This window comes from Diadema setosum, chromosome 2 (assembly GCF_964275005.1).
Source record: "Diadema setosum chromosome 2, eeDiaSeto1, whole genome shotgun sequence".
NCBI classification, from domain to species: domain Eukaryota; kingdom Metazoa; phylum Echinodermata; class Echinoidea; order Diadematoida; family Diadematidae; genus Diadema; species Diadema setosum.
In genome coordinates, this window is record NC_092686.1 from 25,629,773 (window position 1) to 25,635,772 (window position 6,000).

The window sequence follows — 6,000 nt, forward strand, 5'->3', positions numbered from 1 at the left end:
TTCGGCGCTTGAATGTTTAATATCCGGGGATCATAATTACAGTGAAAAATTAATCTCCCTCCCACTTTCTTAAATACATATTCAAAAAACTGTTTCCACTTCATATTCTTATCACCTCTAAAAAGTCTCTTAATCCACATTACGCGCAGGGCATACACCATATACCTAAAATTCAGCATTTTCATTCCCCCATTATCATAGTTCATATACAGTATGTTTCTCTTTATTTTGTCACGACCATTCCAAATAGAATCAAAACAAATCGTTTCTACCTCTCTGAAAACCCATCGAGGTACTGACATTATTGAAGAAACGTATAATAGTTTAGATATAGCAAATACTTTAACCAGTTGAATTTTCCCAAAGAGGGTCAAATCCCTTTGTTTCCACCATCCCAACAATCTTTTTATTTTACTCAAAATTTCTTTATAATTCATTTCTTCTTTAACATTAATATCTAAAGAAAAATATATTCCTAACACTTTAACTATTTGAACCAATTTGCCCAGCGTTATTCCAGTCAGGTTATCATTAATCTGACTAGAAGACCCCAGTTTCATAATATATGTCTTATCCCTATTTATTTCTAAACCTGATATATAATAAAAAGAATCCAATATATTATCTAATCTTTCTATATCACGTTTTTCTTTCACAAAAATTGAACAATCATCTGCATACATTACTATCTTTGTCTCCATATCACCAATCCAAATACCCTTTAAATCTTTTTCATTCCGAATAAACAGTGCTAGTGTTTCTATAACCAACAAAAAAAAAAAAAAAAAAAAAAAGGTATGGAGACAAGGGATCCCCTTGCCTTACTCCCCTGCCTATTTCGAAGTATCCCGTGGAGAAGCCTCCATTCATAACACAACTAATTGCATTATTGTATAATACTTCTATCCATCTACAGAAATATGGACCAAAACCATATTTTGTCATTAATAATTTCATGTAAGAGTGTGAGACGGAGTCAAAAGCTTTCTCAAAATCGACTGTAACTAAATAGCCCTGCACATTGTATACCTGCGTATAAAATATAATATCATCAATAATCCTTACGGCCTCTCCAATATCCCTCTCAGGTAAAAACCCAACTTGATCTACGTGTATCACTTCTCCTAATACCAATTTTATTCTTTCAGCTAACACTTTAGATAAAAGTTTATAGTCTACATTAAGAAGAGTGATTGGTCGGTAATTACGAATATATAAAGGATCTTTATCTTCTTTTTTAATTATTGTTATTACGCCCTGTCTTTGTGAGATTGATAATTCCCCTCTCTCAAAAGATGCATTAAAACATTCTAAAACAAGGTTTCCTATATCAGACCAAAATGTTCGATAAAATTCAACTGTTAATCCATCATTTCCTGGTGATTTATTTAGAGGCATTTTATTTAATATCAAAATACATTCACCCATTGTAATTTTCTCATCACATGATTTTTTACTAACTTCACCTATATTCAGATGGGGCATATTAGTAAAAAGATCCTCTTTATAGTCTATTATCTCACACTGAGTACACTAAACTCGCATAAGTCGATCTTCTCGGGACTGAGCAAAACACATCGACTTAGGCGAGTTTCGACTTGTGCGTAAGTCGAAAAAAATCGACTTACAGTTACACCACGCGTACACATGTATAATGTACATGTATGTTGTCTACTCTGGAGCCGAGAGCTGGAGCGGTGTGCCCGATATTTGCCCTTCAGCAAGACACTTTATCCACATTGAATATTACCGTTATTCACTTCCAAAATTAAGAGCAAACATCTGACATTTATTCTAGCATCTTATGGAGCCGATTGTTACCGCTGTTCATTTCCAAAACTGAAGGCAAACATCCGGCTTTTTTTGGGGGGGGGGGGGGGGGGTGGCCCAGCGTGCGTTTTTGGTGACCCCGGTCGCATATTAACCATTCGCAAAATCGTGATTCGATTCGCGAAAAGACTCCGCTCAGTATATAAGGCATAGATCGCTACACTCGGCAGGGGCTACGTCGTCCTTTCACCAGGTCTGGGTAACGGAAACCAAAATCTCGCGTAAGTTCTTGCGTTACCTATCGTTAATGTCAACGAAACATCGTTATTTGCGCTTGGGATTGTTACTCATCGTTACTACAAACGTTAATTTTCCCGATCGTTAGTTTGCGTTATTAACGATTCAGGTGAAACCGCTTGCGTTAATGAAACGTTAATGTTTATTAACGCAAAGTTTCTTTTTGTATATACTGTATGTACACAAAAACTGGCGTCTCGTGATTTTGACAGCGATTTATTACACAATAAAATCTTATTCGACTTAGGCACAGTGAATTCAATGGTTTTTCCGTGAAAGTGTTCTTGGAATTTCATCGACTTAGGCGAGTATTCGACTTTAAAAATTCGACTTGTGAGTGAATTAATACACGTAAGTCAATGGGGAAAAATCGGGACTTTTTAAAGTCTTCGACTTGCGCGATTATTCGACATATGCGACGTCGACTTAGGCGAGTTTAACTGTACAAATTTTGGTAAAATTTTTTGATTTCTTTCAGAATCTGCTTCGGCTCAGTGATTTCTACATTATCTTCTAATTTTAATTTATCTATAAATGTTTTCCTCTGGTTAGATGCTAATAATTGTTTAAAATAATTTTCATTAATTTCACTGTCCTCAAACCACTTAGCTCGCGATCTCACTTTTAACCCCGCTACTTTCTGATCATATAATCCTTTCATCTCATTTCTTTTCAATTCTAATTGATGTAAAATATCATTATCTTTTGAAATAATTAACAATTGTTCTAAATCAGAAATATTTTTCTGTAATTTCCTTATTTGTTCCTGTATTTCTTGCGCCTTTCCTTTCGAATATTTCTTTGTTATTTCACGAATTTTCATTTTAACAAAATCCCAAAGGACTCTAACATCTGTAAACTCCTTCTTTCCTTGCTCTATTATAGATTTAATTTCTGCTCTCAGGAGATGTACATATTCTTTATCTAAACACAAACTATTATTAAACTTCCAATAAGATAGTCCTATATTCTTTAGGGTGTTGTAATTTAAAAACAATCCTAAATGAATAGCCGAGTGATCAGGGGCAATTGATGAGAAAATATTACACTCTGAAATTTGCTTCTTCAGTTGATTAGAAATTATCCAATAATCTAATCTACTTTGTATTAGAGGGCTGTTCTGCTTGTATGTAAATTGAATCTTATCTGGATTTCTTTTCCTCCATATTCTAACGCATCGAAGGTTCCAAGAAAATGTTCAAATTCTAAATTAAACTGGTGGCCTATAGTACTTCTTTTACTCGAAATATCATAATCACAATTTCGAATCATATTAAAGTCCCCACCAATAATCATAAGGGAGTTATTTGCATTAAAATTGTTGAGATGATCACTTAACTTGTATAAAAAAATCAATTTGCTCTTGCTGTTTTTCTCGAACCGGAAAATAAACATAGCATAAAATGTAACTTGTATTGGATACTTCAATCTCCAATAATATGTATCTCCCTTCTGAGTCACCCTCATGCTTCAATACCTTCATATTCAATTTATTTGATATGAGGGCACAGACTCCCCGACTGTGGTTACTCCCATGACTAAAAAAAAAATAGTGCCCGCTCCACTCCCTCTTCCACTGGTCCTCTACGTCAATATTGTACTAAATGTTTCCTGAAGAAAAATTATATCTCCTCTCTCCATACTCCATTTAACTAAAGCATTTCTTTTGGTAACTTCTCTAAGACCCTTAACATTTAAAGAGACGAAACTTAATGTATCTGATTTCCTACTCATTTTATATTCCATCACCTTTCATTTAAACATACAAAAACAACACCGACAAGAACAAAAATATATACAAAAAAAAAGAACGAGTGCAATACCCCTTGTTCTTACAAGAGGAGTTGCTGTGAGCTCTCCCCTTCTCACTCACTTTCATTAAAATGTTTCCATAAAATTAATATACTCTAATGATTGTGTGCAAAACATTATTCACGCTTTCTTCTGCATCCCTGTTTTATGGTACATAGTATTATTAATGTAACTTAAAGCAGAGAAGGTAGCTGGCTAGCCACGAGTACAGGTGTTTCTTTCATGGCACATTACACGAAGACCTAACATAGAATTCCTTGTATATTGTGTACATTAAAAAACAGTGGCAGAAAATTCCAGTTACACATCACCATGCAGTTCCTGGCAGCACTTGCTATAGAAATTTTGTACCTGGCTCTTTCCTTCGTATTGACTCTTGGCACGGCGTGACCCGCACCTTGCTCATTGCGCATAATCTTGACAGTAGCCACGCTCCACACAGTGACTTGTCAATTCCAAGGTGCATTTTCTAAACGCAATTTCAAGAAACTCAACACAAAAACGACCAATCAAACAATTTCTTTCATGCCCAGAAACCGCTCATTCTATTGTGTAAGTATCCCAGTGTCAGAAGATTCTATAACTATTGTATCCGGGCCTGTGTACGTTTTGTATGCCTTAAATAACTGTGTCGCGTGACAAAAAATTCTTAACCTACAATCCAGTGCTGTACATTTGCATACATTTCTTCTACTCGTATATTACTAATACCGAGACATGACCCAACCTAAAGCAGTGCTAATGATCCACATTGCTAGCCACACCCCCTGTTAGCGATTGGGCCACCTGACTTTAACACTAGTGACTTATTATTCAAACAGTTGGTTACAAGTGTATCTTCCATGACACCTTTCGTCAATGACACCCCCTCCCCCCTCGTCTTTGCTTACATGTATTTGGACCGTAATCTACATTAATGTGGCTATTGATGCGTAACAGAGAGTACTCTGCCTGTAGTATACCACATCTTGCATGTGCTGACATTTGCAAGACACGACCCATCACCCTTATTCATTGCGCATGATTTCATAAATCAGCAACAACACATATTAAACATTTTGCTATATTTTGGTGGTTACATGTGGTCACACTCATGTCTTTACATGTACCGCTGGGTGCAATGCATATAAGACATTGATATTATCAAGGGTCCACTGCACATAGATAGGTCATCACTGCGTTACTCTATACCAAATCCTAAGGATATTGAGCCAGAACTTTGTGTGCAATTTTTTTTTCCAATTAGTAAAAAAAGAAAAAAAAAGAAGAAAAAAAAAAGAAACTCCAAGACGAATGACTATATCTACCCACTTTTTCTCGTGATCCCTAAGAATTATCGAAGTTTACATACTAATCCATCAATTACGATCATTTTACATCATTATGTATTCCATGTGCAGTGGGCCTATCATTTGACAGTGTATTTTCTTGAAAACATGAATATACATACCCCCAGTATATCCAACACCTATACACAGGGCCCCGTTGCAAGAAAGTTGCAATCAATTGCAAATAATTGCTAATTTTGAAACAACCATTCTGATTGGCTCAGGGTCTGCCCTATTAAGAAGACATGCATGCAACAATGATTTTGATTGGCCAGTGACAATCAGTTGCAAGTTGCGTTTAAACGCAAAGTTTCTAGCAACGGGGCCCTGGGGAGATTATTTTGAGACCAGAGATGTAGCTACAGGCAATTGGTTACAATGGTATCTTCCATGCATTACAATACAAAGAAAACACGCCCTCTGACACAAGCCGCGGATGTAGCTACAAGAAGGTAGCTGGATAGCCACGGCTACGGGTGTCTCTTTCATGGCAGATTACACAAAAACCTGATATAAAATTCCCTGTCTATTGTGTACATTAAAAAAAAAAACAGTGGCAGAAAATTCCAAGATTATACATCACCATACAGTTCCTCGCAGTACTATTTTGTACCTGGCTCTTTCCCTAGTGACTCTTGGCAAGGCGTGACTCGCCCTGACCTGCACCTTATTCATTGCGCATGATCTTAACAGTAGCCACGCCCCACAGAGTGACTTGTCGGTTGCAAGGTGCATTTTCTCAACACAAATTAAAAGAAAAAAAAAAACTACATTCAATACAAAAGCAAAACGG